General features: G+C 37.4%; 2 protein-coding genes and 1 long non-coding RNA gene across 3 annotated transcripts in view; 2 read left to right on the top strand and 1 right to left on the bottom strand.

Annotated features, from left to right (window-relative positions):
* Nucleotides 1-13,106, top strand: part of LOC139461080 (uncharacterized) — a 70,149-nt gene that overhangs the window by 35,548 nt on the left and 21,495 nt on the right. The gene's annotated exons all lie outside the window — the stretch shown is intronic.
* On the bottom strand, nucleotides 1,872-3,835 carry LOC139460626 (uncharacterized). Its single transcript, XR_011652815.1, has 3 exons — nucleotides 3,617-3,835; nucleotides 3,094-3,152; nucleotides 1,872-1,946 (listed from the first exon to the last, which is right to left on the bottom strand). It is a non-coding gene; the product is annotated as an uncharacterized lncRNA (long non-coding RNA).
* Nucleotides 12,659-13,106, top strand: part of LOC139460295 (uncharacterized) — a 61,961-nt gene continuing 61,513 nt past the window's right edge. Inside the window, exon 1 of the mRNA XM_071241791.1 lies at nucleotides 12,659-12,742. The gene's annotated coding sequence lies outside the window, so the exon portion shown is untranslated. The remainder of the gene's footprint in view (nucleotides 12,743-13,106) is intronic.

The raw sequence follows: 13,106 nt of genomic DNA, 5'->3' as shown, positions 1-13,106 counted from the left end.
CCTTGATCTTACACTTCAACCCCTCATGAGTTATCACTTTTGAGTGTGAATTTGACCTTTAATATCAGTGATAAATATTTCAAAAACATTTCAAAGAGCTATCCAGCACATAAACCAAATATGCAGTCCTTTGGTAGAATTCAACATATCATTGACCAAAATATGGAAGTAATGTAACCAGTATATGTATAAGAGTTACTAAGACTTCTGTAGAAAAGGCAATTTAAGGGAAAATGTAGTATATATAGATCACACACTACCTTTTTCCAACTTCGACCCCTGCCCAAAGGAAGAGTTAGACCACAAACAAACTTTTTGTCTGGTTGTGACTTTAACCTTCATCAGACGTTTTCAGAGCAAAGGAAACATGTGTTATTTATATGGGATGCCCAAGCAATGCATGGTTTCATAAGATAAGTGTGGCTATTAAACTGAGGCAAAATCATGAAACATCCCCATTTACACGGCTGGCAAATGAAACATAAGCAACAATCAAATTATCAATTTCTTTTATTCATATGCCTATAGTATATCGCACATTGAACAGTGTTCACTTGATGGTTCCTGATGAAGTATGCAATTTCATCCTATTCTTCAATACTCATAACAGAGTGTGATAACTGTTCGCTTGACAGTACCTACGGATTATGTTCACCAGTTCAGATAACTTACTTTCCCTCAATCCTCCTTTTCTTTCTATATTGACATGGATGAACAGGAACCAGGATGAGGGGATACCAGTTAGACTCTATCTCTGCTGCATTGTGTTAGTAGAATTGTGAACTTTCCATTTGGTGTTTGGGTCCACATTTAAAGACAATAAGTCCCATTTATCATTCCTTTCAAGTGTTTACAAGAATTTCCTGAATGTCCTGGAAGAATTCCACTCCAGCTTGGCATTGGTTGGTCTTCTCACATTAGCCAGACCAGCCTTTGTGTGTCCCAGTACCATTTGGCATACAATTTCTCTGTCGGCCTCCATTGAAATAACAGGACCCTCATCATCGCTGTCTGCAAATCACCTCTGATATCTGAAGGGGTGCAGCCTGTTTAGGACTCCCTTGTCTGGTCCTTCCAGACTGTCAACCTGGAGTACTCATCCAGGGATCTCAAGCAGGACTGCAGCATTATGTAAAAAGATTTTAGCAATCAAAAAGAATTGTTGCCACATGTACTAACAGATAGAAGGCAGCAAAATCACTTAAGTTGTCATATGTGAGTCTTGTTATATGCTAAACATTTAAGATAATCACATCTCAAATCTCAACCAGACAAACCAGTGACTAATGTTATGAACTCGGTCCAGACAAACCGATGATAACTATTATGGACAATATCCCACATCACTGTGGTATGATTACATGTGATCAATGAGCCTACTCAATCACAACCTTATCTATTAATTAGGCTTGGAATGCTGGGAATCTTTTTAAGAGATGTCATTTAGTGATTGTTTCAAATCATCAACATGGAAAAATATATATTCACAATCCTTGTCATATAGCCAAACTATTGCTGGATGCAGTGTTAAATAAATGATTTGGCTTTAACACTGCTTTGAACAGTATTCCAGACATATCACCGCATGTTAGTTTGATGTGGGAAGAAAGTCCTAAGTGATGCAGGTCTTTGATGAATCCCACGAGTATGTGTATAATGCTGACAAACCTAGCAACATAATCGGGGAGAACCAGGATTTGAACACATGACTATAGGTTTCTGCTAAGCCCAAGAGATGCAACTCTGCACAGAAAATTGTAGTGCCTTAGATAATAGGACATCCGTGCCTACAGCGATAAGGAACAAACTGAAGACATATTTGCAAAATAACCATATGAACCAAACAGAATAATTTCAAAATATTTACCACTCACTGTTGCTCTTCTATGGTCTTTCTTTGCATTGATGCTGCACGGATGACTGTCTCTTTTATTCATCCGGACATTCTACAAACATAAGTAGCATTCACATCACAGAAATGTCCAAACTGTACATGTTGTACATTTGATTCAAATGAAAAGACCCCGGTTGTGCTTCCAACTTAGAACTACCCTAATCATAATAATTCATGTCAAACATTCAGAGATGACATTTATCCCCATATCTAACAAATGTTAAAACAATATTTTGACAACAAAGTCAGGGTCATTCAACACATACATTACATAGGAAATAACTTGTTCAACAATGCAGAGAGATCCTCACCGAGGTGAATATCATTCCATGAATTATTGTCACATTTTCTTGAAATGCAGATTAATGCAATGCAGTATTTACTTTTATTTCTAGGCTATTTGTTTGGCTTTTCCATGGCACTGTTTTGACAAAGATCTAACCTTGATATGACACTTTGTTCAGAAATGATATAAATAAGAGAATACTTTATTATTCCAGAGAAAATTTGGGTTACATTGTAAAAGCACAGAGAAACAAGTATAAGATTCATGACTTAAGTTAAATACACTCGACCCGTGAAGATTCCGGGGTAGACTAGGTCTTCAGCAACCCATGCTTGCCGTAAAAGGCCATTATGCTTGTTGTAAAAGGCGACTAACGGGATCGGGTGGTCAGACTCTCTGACTTGGTTGATGCATGTCATTGATCTAAATTCCGTGGCTCGATGCTCATGATATGCATCACTGGGTTGTCTGGTCCAGACTCGATTATTTACAGACCGCCGTCATATAGCTGAGTGCGGCGTTAAACAACAAACCAACCTAAATACACTCATACATACACACACAAACCCAACATCCAAACACCAGGGTTAGAAATTGGCACTAGTCATTTTGACATTTTAAAGGTTTTGCTATATGCTATCATTTTAGGACTAGTGGACTGAAAGTGTTAGTTTCTACCGCTGTAAACACTAATCAACTAATGAATTGAGTGGTCAGACTAGGTTGTCATCATACTCTGGGGGCATGGATCTTTGCTGAAAATAACAATCACTAGACTGCCTGGTCCATGTTCAATTATTTACAGGCTGCCATCACAGAGCTGGACTATTGTGAGTGTGATGTTTCACATTACATTGAAATATACCATGATGAATACATGTAGTTTGTATTTATCACAAACAAAAATACTCACTCAATACTTGGTATCCTCCCTGAGGATGTCTGTGAACCTGCCCACAAACCCTGAACATGCTGAAACAGAAAACAACTAACTTGTCTTTATCCTTTCAATGTTTCAGTGTGAATTTGTTAAAGATTGATAAGCTGTCATTATTCATTGTAATCCATATCTCACTTTCAGGTGGTAACACATGATTGGAATAGAATGCCACGTTTTGTTTGACATGCACTTTGCCAGATTTATACCCTTGGTAACTAACCCTCATCATCAAATCCCAGCGTCATGTTGAGAATAAGGACATGACCCTTAAAAGTCCTGCACCTGTAGCTCTTATGCAATCCCAAATAGAAATACCATGTCACAACAAACACTTGATCATAATAATAACAAAGGGTTTCCGAAAACAACAAAACTAAAAGGCCCTTGACGTTTACAGTAGTAACATGGAGATCAGGAAAATATCTAAATCAATCCATTCCATAAGATCTCTGTATAGAAATCAAGGAACATTATGTCTCGAAGCCCTGCTACGTACCTGGCATCTGCAAGCTGCTCTTCCTTCCTTCGGCTGTCAATCGAGTTTTCGAAATACTTGACGTCCTCGTTGTGGATGGCTCAGGTGAATTTCGACCGGGATTTCCGAGTTAGAGGTGATTGAGAACAATGTATCAATACACGAGGTAAGCATATCGCAATCAAGCATCACGGTGTACATCGATTACACGAGGTTTGAGTGTTTGTTTACATTTGTGTTCCAAAATGGCGCCCTCGGCCATACAGGGAATTATGGGTAGACTTGCTTGTCCCGGAATAACACGAGTTGGTCACGAATGACGAGCGGTCATTTCTGCAGCAGTTACGGAAAGAGATGAGGTTGGCCGATTACGGTTCATACAGGCCATATTGGGAGCCGCGGGGATTTCGACAGTGTGTATTAGGAAGTATATCTATGTGGTGTATGGAATATGCGTTTGCCTACCATGCCAGGCAGTGTGACAAGGGATATCCCAGCGGATGTAATATTCCTACAGCAGAAATGTTTCACAACCTCGATTGCAGGGAGCTGAAGACGTGACATATTCAGACAGAGACCATAATACATAGACTGTTATATGGTCTCTGATTCAGGTAAGGAATATGTTAATAATATTGATCACGTGTAAAGTTATTCATCTTCTGTAAGCCACTTATTCTGTTTTATATATGTTAGTAAATGTGTCATTTAATTTTTGTAGGACAAGCAATCTACCTAACTTATGTTAATCCTTGCTAATGTATATGATGTAGAAATATGTTTGCTTATATATATTCCTTTATCTAGATACTCTATAGTGACTCATTTTTTTAGTTCATACCGTACCGACTAAACTTACTTTTGCAGGTGTGAATAATTGCAAGAACAAATTAAATGACAGGAGTTTTGCAACAGTGAACATTGTGAAGGGAAGATAAGACATTTTAAAGGTATTGATATTTTCACTTGAACTTGTTGAAGAATACCGTGATGACAACTTTATCATGTTGGGAATTTTGGCGGTGGGGTAGCCTAGTGGTTGAAGTGCTGAAGACCAAGGTTCGATTCTTTACATGGGTACAATGTGTGAAGTCTATGTCAGGTGTCCCTTGCTGTGGTATTGCTAAATACAGCGTAAAACCATACCCACTCATTTGGGGATTCCGGGTTGGAATTGGTCCCCATCAACCTATGCTAGTTGTAAGAGAGGGTTATACTATAAAGGGAAATAGTACCTCGCATACTATTGCCTGGTGAAAACAGCACCTTGTTATTTTTTTTACCTTGGGTCTGAATATGCCCGAATACATGAAATTAAACTTGCATGGTCACTTGTAAACACAAATAACTGAGAAATGTTCAAAAAGGTTTACATTAAAAACTAGCATCTACTTGCCGACTCTGATTTGGAGATGCAACTAAACTTATTGTGAAAATATAATATGCTTTGATTTCTTTGAAGTAAAATAAATGCAATTAAACTTGCAAACAAAAATAATTGTTAAATGTTTGTCACCTAAAAATAGTTTACATTAGAAATTAGCCTCTGCTCAAATTTACTCATGATTCTGATTGGGAGGTGCAACTAAACTTATCATTGAAAGATCACATGCTTTGAAGTTTTAAGTAGCTTTACTCAGATTAGCTCAATGTCAAGCTGAACCTGAGTCTGGCGAAAATGTCAAGAAACTGGACAACAGGTATACTATATATGTCATATTTATTTTAGTAAGTAGGAAATAAATAGTAATTTTATAGAAATTTCATTTATATATATTTCGGCCAGGAATCAACATGTCTCTCCAGATAACAGACAACAATTAGTGACCCTTTTTGCCAAATCAAGGTGCTGTTTTCGTTGGAGAAATCAGTGACATTTTGCTGAGGTGCCGTTTTAGCCTCACCCATAAGAGATAACCTAATAGATCAGGTGATCAGGCTCAGTGACCTGGTTCATGGCATCTGACAGTGACCATCTAACAGTGTGGATTGATGTTCACAATATTAATCACTGGATTGTCTAGAATTTTGGGCCTACCTTTAGAATACAGTACCTAACTTTTCAAACAGGTCACAGTACCCTGTGATGTAATTCGTAGTATTCTGTTGCCTGGCACACTGGCAAAACAATGCCTTGTGATGTCAGGGGTCATTGGATGTGCATATATATGCTCTTTTCGGTGGTCTATCGTCTCCACACGCTATGTTGTTGCATGAGTTTAAATTATTTGTTTACTAAATATTGTTTTAAACATTTATATTTGAACTGGATGGAAAAACAAGCAAAAACTTATTTGAATACCGCTCCAGAATTAGAATATAATATGATATGACAAAAGTACAGTCAAGGAATACAATTATATACATGTTCTTATTATAGAAACTACGTTGTCGGCGCTGTCAGGTCGCATTTTTAGTAGTAATAGTGTACTGCAATATACGGCAAGGAATAGTATTATAAATTTAAGATGCTATGTACAATCACAAAACCTATTGGATAGCTGAATGTAGTCTTCTACTGATTTAAGAATTTCTAAGTTTATTTTTGACGTCCTTTCAGGATTACCTAATAGAATTGAATTTAGATCATATCCCTTAACATAATAGTACATATTCTGTCTTAAATCATTGTAATTTGGACATATGAGAAAGAAGTGAAGTGCATCTTCAGTGTGATGGCCACAGCTACATGCAGGATTTATTGTGATAACATGCTTTGAAGTAAAATATATGGAATTAAACACACATCGTCTCATACAAACACAAATGCATGTAGTTGTTAAACGTTGAAACAAGTTTACCTTCGAAATTAGTCCCCTACTCCAATTTACTCACCGACTCTGATTGGCAGACACAGCTCACTTGTTGTGAATGTATTTTTCACTTTAAAGTTTAAAGTACTCAATGTCAAGCTGAAACTGTATTTAAGAATCCTAACATAGTGCAATTTTTCACAATGGCCTTTCGATGTGTCATTTGAACATGTTGAAAGGTTTTACAAGGGATATTTGTAACCCAATACTTTCCGTAACGGGCGACAATGCTCGTCTAAAGAGTTGACTAACGCCATCAGGTGGCGATCAGGCTCGGTGACTTGGTTGATGCATGTCATTGATCCCAATTGTGTGGGTCGATGCTCATGATGTCAATCACTGGACTGTCTGGTCCAGACTAGATTATTTACATATAGCCGGAATATTGCTTGAGTGCGGCATAAAACAGCAAACCAAATCATAAGTGTGGGATGAATGATTTTGAAATTAGCAAGTTTAATGTGACCTTCAATCACTACAACCTGATCTGAGTCTTGAAAAGATATGACTTTGATTCAGTGAAAATTTGCATCATGATAGTTTCAACTGTAGATTCAGTTAATCTGTTTGTTGTACAGTTTCTGTATATCAATATATATGTTGTTCAAATAAGCTTTGCCTCTTCACCAACCCTATTCCTCTTTTGGAATAAATAGTGTCTAATAATTCAAACACCATCACCATCATCCTAGTGAACACAACCAAGAAATGCACATCGAAAACGTCTTTATTATTATTTCTGATCTCTGATAAATTAGAAAAAAGCATGTTACATAGTAAATTGACTCGATAAGTTGAATAGCAGTTGTAAAGGCACAACTGACTAAGCCGTCACTACTCAATTAAGTAATTAACAGACAATTGCAAGTACTAATACCCACCCGAGAGACACAGACTTTGACCACTCTGTGCAGATGCATATCAATGCATAAAGAACATTGGGTAGATGATTCAACAATGCCACACAAGTCAAAGTTGGGTTTCACTGTATTTAGAAACAGACGATGGATCCAAAACTTTATAACAGTAATTATGATTAATTTAAACTTTGCCAGGCCAATATTTTGGCAGATTTGCATGTAATTGTTAATCTTCATTTAGTTAATTTTCAAAAAAGATAGGATGAATGATAAAATATGATAATGAGTCATGAATATTTGAATTCAGATCAGAACAAACAGGGAGGGTCACCCCAAAATGTGAGAGTCTCTAGGGGAGACTTTTGACAAAATGGACAATGAAATATAAAGTGCTTTGCATTTTCTTTCAGGGAGGGTTGTGTCAAAAATGAATGAGAACATACCGGTAATACATGACCGGCCCCTTTAATGTAATATACATAGTTTTTAGTTGATGGTTCAGGTTGTACTTTTCAGTTGAATTTCTTATCACTGTCTATGATGGACTACCAATTAACGGTAGATATTTAATATCCATAATAACTTAGATAAATGCTTCTACAGTCTCATCCTAATTTGTCAAAATTTGAATTTCAATATAGCTTCCATTAATGAATTAATGAATTTGGTGAGAATATCTATTGTCTGAATTCCTAATATACTTTCTTTTGTATTTGGTGTGCAAGGGTAGCCTAGTGGGTGAAACAGTCTCTGAAACCCGGGTTCAATTCACCACATGGGTAAAATGTGTGAAGCCCATAGCTGGAATATTGCTAACAAGCTGCATGAAACTATACCAACTCACTCGCTCATTATGTTGTATTTTGAGATCACTTACATGACATGTGTTTTGATAATTATGAATAGTTGCATTTATGTATTTATGTATAAGAACCCCTGTAACTTAGTTTTGCATAGTCTTGTTTACCCTTCCTTACATTTTGATGTAATGCAAACATTCAAGCAAAATTCAGGTGAACCTTGTGGTATTGTTTTAGAAGACCGGATACATTTTTGTATTTTCTGAACACTTTTCTGTTTGCAATGGCTTATTTACATGTTCAAAGATTGGTTAAATATCAGTTGCAAGATAAATTGTCAATACCTCACTGTTTGAGAAAACAACTTAAAACATTTGTAAATATGTGTGTGTTTCATAACTTTTGACTAACAAGTTTCTAAAGATGTTATGAAATGTTTCAGGTACCTGGATTTCACAATCTGACACCAGCTACATGCTCACACAATTCAGACAAGGGACTCGCCGGAAGATGAACAGTACTCCTGATAACAACCAACAGATTCACCTCAGAAAGTGATGATTCTGAATGAATTTATGCCAAAGCACTGTGACTATGTCCAGGTTGTGTACACCGATGCTGACCATACAAATCTGAATGACTTTTGTGGTTTTCTGCAGAAACATAATTGACTTTAGATATTCTTCTTCAATAAAATTCTTCTGAGATTTGACTAATTTGTTTATTTAAAAAATGGCATTGAAGCGTCTGTTCTGTAAGGCCTTGCAAACACCACTGGTTACTTTATGCTAGTTCCTCTTCTTGCTTGATCAAATTTCAATTTGTGATATGTACCAATGAAATGCCATATAATCAATAAATAAGATTTTTTTCCCAAAACATGATTTGTTTTGCTTCATTAGCATAAAGATATATAATACTGATCAGCCATAACATAGGTGCTGAACAAATATGAAATGTACTAATGCCCTGAATGTTTTCCTACTATAAATACTTAACAAAAGTTGTAGTTCCACCTTAGTAGACAAATGACATTGATATTTTTTCTGTACTTTATTTAGGTGTTTTCTATGGATGCCATTAGTCTTATGCACCAATTTGGGACAATTGTATTCTGTTTTATATTCCCATGAAACTACACTGTCCCGATATAACAAGTACTGATACCGTTCCAAACTAATCTGTTAATCTCACCAGGGCCAAATGCCAAAGCACATAGCCAATGACTTTCCATTTTTTTCTGAGTGAGAATGCTGTTTTGCCACTTTTAGCAATATTGCAACAATATCATGGTGGCGGACACCAGCAATAAGCTTCACACATTGGACCCATGTCGCAAAACAACTTGTGAACGATGCATGCCCACATATCTCAGTTTGAGGAGGATATTTACCATTAAAATAACACAGAATATTACAACAGGTACCTGTAACTTTTTCTTTTTCTCAGTACAAACTGGAAGTCTGGACATGAAATTTAAGGATATCATTATACAAGAACTGATGTTTGTTCATTAAATACCATTAACATCCGAAAAGGACAAAATATGAAATTGAACAATTTTCTTCTCCAAAAATGTTTTAGGAGGATATTTACCATTAAAATAACACAGAATATTACAACAGGTATCTGTAATGCACAGGCTAACATTATTTACCAGAAGCAAGTCATGAAGAAAATTTGCATCCGGATACCTTCCGGAAACCTTCCGGAAACCTTCCAGATGCCTTCAACAACCTTCAAATTGCTTGGTATTTTCAAGTTAATTTTTTTATGTGTTTCACACTTAAGTGAACAAAATGCACCCCCCAAATTTTGACATTTTTTTTGGAAGGTTTCCGGAAGGTTTCCAGAAGGTATCCGGGCCGGATCCAATATGGGAAGGTATCCGGAAGGTTTCCGGAAGACGGAAACCTACACTTTTTTTGCTGTGTTATTTTGGTGCTGACCACACTTAACGGTCGCTGGTATTGGGGTAGGTTAACCCGAACCCTATCCCTAGCCCTTGGATCCACTTTATGATCATCACCCCTTTACGATCATTGGGGTTAGGTTCCCGTTTAGTGGCTATTAGATTACTCATGTCTTAGCCCATGTCTTAGCCCTTGGAGCCAATTACAATCAATCAACCATAGCTTTACGATCATTAGGGTTAGTTACCCATTATTATAGATTATATAGTGGTTCCTCATAGTCTTCACACACACACGAAGAGAAAGCAGGATGAAATGGTTTTGTGTCTTATATTTTGGCTACTGGAAACTGTTCTGACACATTCACAGAAGCCACTTTCACCCGCTCCATTTATTCAGTACTGATTCAAAAGCGCACTCACCCTTGTGTCGTCTCTAGCCATGCTTATGCCTCCCCCGTTCCTTACTATTATCAAAATTGTCCTTACAGTGTTCCCTACCACACTTTTTCTGTCACACAAATCACACCACGAATTATTAAATACCATGTTATTCTTGCCTACCCGCGAGTTCGACGTCTAACGCCTGAAAGCCTGGAGCCGTTTTCAGGTCGCGCCATATCGGCTCATTACTCACCACTCGGGTTATTGTCGATTACGGAATAGGACGAGTGCGCCAAATCGCATCGGGATCACTCGGAAATGTCTGTAGACTAAAGTCACGAGACTCGCTCGATACATTTACATTTACATCTGGAGACATCCAATTACAAGTCTCGCTAGAACGACTTTTCGCGAACTTGATTAGATTTTTTAAAATTAAACAAAACAAGATTCTGTAACAACTAATAGATGGCTGAGATTGTATGGCAGTACCTCCACGGGTTATGGAAAGTCTCTTCCGTTTCAAATGTTTATCCCATTGAAGCAAGAGAAAGACGATGATTTTGACGGAATCAGTCGTACAGCAAGCATCTGTTGTTTGGAAGACCCTGTCTTAACCTTTTCGAGCTTGCATGATTAGAAAACACATTCCTTATCTGGTAAAGAACACTTATTGGTCGGATGAAAGGTCGTTCTGACGTGACCCATAATTGGATGTCCTCAGATTTGATTTTAATGAGATTGTAGTTGCGTGCTGACAACCACCTAACACTGTTCGGAAAGTATGGCTATGTACAAGTACACCTACTGTAGTGTCACTTGCATGTATGTTTATTTTAGGTTCAGTTTGTCCACAGATTCCTGATTCTTAAATCAAGCGCTTCAAAATGAGTTCATCAAGAGAGAGTAGCATGGACGATGGCGATGATGAGCCCAGCATCCTCTCGGGAAGTACTAGTAGCGTGGACGATGGCGATGATGATTCCAGCATCCACTCAGGACGTACCAGTACGAATGCTGAGGAATCTGTGTTTCTCAGCAATGAATTCAACCCTGAAACAGATGTTCTGTCCACAAGTTGTACTGAAGATGAAGGGAAGCAGAACACGATGAGTACACAGGATACAGAAAGATTTTGTTGCATCCCTGAAGCCAGCACAAACACTGGCCCTAACACGGAAGACCCAATTGTACTGCTTTCAGGAGATGAAAGCGAAAACGAATGTGACAGTGAACTCACAGGTAACCTGATTAAAAGCAGACCAAGAGGTCAGACAAAGTCACTGGAACGTGTAGAGCTTACACAAGGTGAGTGTCGATATGTGTCTTCAGTTTGAAAGACTTCCTTAAATCAATACTTAGGACTAATTAAATAAGCAGTCCAATGCTATTTGTTTGTTTGTTTGTTGTTTAACACCGTACTCAGCAATATTCCAGCTATATGATGGCGGTCTGTAAATAATCGAGTTTGGACCAGACAATCCAGTGATTGACATCATGAGTATCGATCCACGCAATTGAGATCGATGACATGCATCAAACAAGTCAGCGAGCATGACCACCATGCAAATGACAAACCCGCACTGTGTTTTTGAAACCATGCCTAGCTTTCACATCCTATGGATATCCTATCATATACATATTCCTTTTAGCCCTTAGGCATATTTTGGTCATGTCAAAGGTCGAGGTCATCCTCCAGGTCATAGTCGGAAGGAAAGTTCCTTTTAATGGTTCTTGTGATATATTTACTGTATGTCAATCAAACTTGGTATATGAAAGGAGATGCTGCAAAAGCCTTAACATATTCATTAGACATGTTTGACAAAAGCAGAGTCGTCTGTAGGTCTTCCTTCGTGAGTGGATTGCAGTGTAGTTCTGCCTCTTTGTGTACTGCACCAATCCTCTTCCTATGAGATGTCTGTAAGAGAAATAAAAACGGAGAGTGATTATCATTTTCATTTTAACGTAGCTATTGGCAAACGTTTTTTTTCTGTATCAAAGCTGCACTGCATCTGACATCTGTTTGCTCAAAACTGAAGTAAATTCCTTCAACCGGAAATATTTATAACTTTGGTAAGTCAGCTGTTCACCATCAAACATATGGTACAAGTCAATATAGGGAATTGCATCATTTTTGTCATTTATGACAATTATCAAATTTGGAAATGTCTTCTACATGTCCACCATAAAGTATTTTGAAAGCTTTACTAAGGCCTTTACTACTGATGTATTGGCATGTAATGCAATCCTGTGTCTAGTTTAACATAATATACCCACTTATATTGCAGAGGGGACACAACTGTTGGCCACTGCAACAACCGAATTATATAACAGAAAGAAGGCCCCAGCTGCGACGAACAGACACCCAACATCAATAGGTATTGTAAAGTTTATTTCCACATACGTCCACAACTTGGCTGTTTCAAACCAAGGAGTTATTTTACTCATTCATTAATACGTCCACGGAGTAAAGTTAGGAAAACTTATCAATTCTGAAAATTAGATAAATAGAGACGCATTTATTACATCTACAGGGTTTCAAGTCGATTCAGGTAACTGATTGTTGTCTCAAAAATGATATTAAATGATATACTCGAAAGATTATATTAAAATATGATATTGATATGCAAGAATGAAAAACATGACACTACGCTAAAGGTTCCTAAAGGTTGTCGTTTGGATTGAACACTCAATGTAACTGATCAGTTGACTGTGTGCGTTTTAGGTGATACGAGGATGTCA

This window comes from Haliotis cracherodii, unplaced genomic scaffold, assembly GCF_022045235.1.
Source record: "Haliotis cracherodii isolate W230 unplaced genomic scaffold, xgHalCrac1.p SCAF_14, whole genome shotgun sequence".
NCBI classification, from domain to species: Eukaryota; Metazoa; Mollusca; class Gastropoda; order Lepetellida; family Haliotidae; genus Haliotis; species Haliotis cracherodii.
This window is presented reverse-complemented; position numbering and strand designations above follow the sequence as displayed.